The sequence below is a fragment of the Mus caroli genome, chromosome 8 (genome assembly GCF_900094665.2).
Source record: "Mus caroli chromosome 8, CAROLI_EIJ_v1.1, whole genome shotgun sequence".
Classification (NCBI taxonomy): Eukaryota; Metazoa; Chordata; class Mammalia; order Rodentia; family Muridae; genus Mus; species Mus caroli.
The window spans coordinates 75,968,084-75,969,305 of record NC_034577.1 but is presented as its reverse complement, the minus strand read 5'-3'; the positions used below and the strand labels follow the sequence as shown (position 1 = coordinate 75,969,305).

Here is a 1,222-nt window from a genome sequence, read left to right as displayed (position 1 = left end):
ATATATATATATATATATATATATATATATATATATATATATATAAAATCTTACGGCCAAATTTATTCAGAACTAAACCATTTATCACCTATCCTTTACCAATATTCAGCTTCCACATCCCACACCTTTAATTAGTACAGAAACCTCTCTGTGCCATTTTCCCATGCACAGCCACCAGAGGGTGTCCAGTGGACTATCCTTCCTATACATAAGATCCCTCTTCTGCTCCCAGGTCATTTGGAATAAAAGTTGGCGTTCCGCCCCCCTGCAGTCTTCAAGGTCAGGGTTTAGTCCTGTACATTCCCTGCTCTTATCTCCTCCCACTTTTCTATTTACTGTGTTCTGTTTTTTTTTTTTTTCTTGGTTTTTCGAGACATGGTTTCTCTGTATAGCCTTGGCTGTCCTGGAACTCACTTTGTAGACCAGGTTGGCCTCGAACTCAGAAATCCACCTGCCTCTGACTCCCAAGTGCTGGGATTAAAGGCGTGTGCCACCACTGCCAGGCATTAATGTGTTCTGTGACCTTAACCTCTTCAGGACTTCCTAAACTCATCACTGAGGTCCAGCCTCAGGGCCTTTGTAAGGCTGCTCTCTCTGCCTGGAATGCTGTTGTGTAACAGATTCTTTTCAGATTGAAATATTCCTTCCTGCAGGGAAATTCTTTAAGGCACAAGGTAAACAACTCTAAATAGCTGAAGGAAGTCCCTGAAACTGAGCAGATTCACCTAGCCCCTCCTTGCCCGAGTAAGCAGTAAAGACTGCTGAGAGTCTCACTCAGAGGAACCAAGCTGCTCCAAAGACCCTGTGTTAAGACAGCTGCTAGAAAAACAGAGTCTAGCAGAACTGCCTCAGTTTAGACCAACTGAGTCACTTGGGAAGTACCCTCTCCAACCTACTGAGCTGCATGCAGGCTGTGCAATATGCTCCGGGTTACCAGCTTTTGTGAGCTGTCACCTATGCTGGGGTTAGTTTTGGTGATGCACTGTCTTTGAGTCATTTCTGCTTCTTAAGTAATCCTAATAAAATTCATTGTTCACCACGTTGGACTTTGGTGGTATCTGTACTTTGTTCTAAGGTGGAAAACCTATCATATCAGGGGTGAGTATCATGTCTTTCCAGGATAAGTTTTGTCATACAAGAAATGTTTTCCCCTGGATATTAACTCCTCCATTTCTTTTTTTCCTTTCCTTTCCTTTCCTTTCCTTTCCTTTCCTTTCCTTTT

General features: G+C 42.7%; 1 protein-coding gene across 6 annotated transcripts in view; it reads right to left on the bottom strand.

Moving 5' to 3' along the window:
* Cacna1a (calcium voltage-gated channel subunit alpha1 A) overlaps positions 1-1,222 on the bottom strand; it is a 293,753-nt gene that overhangs the window by 7,697 nt on the left and 284,834 nt on the right. The window lies entirely within an intron of this gene.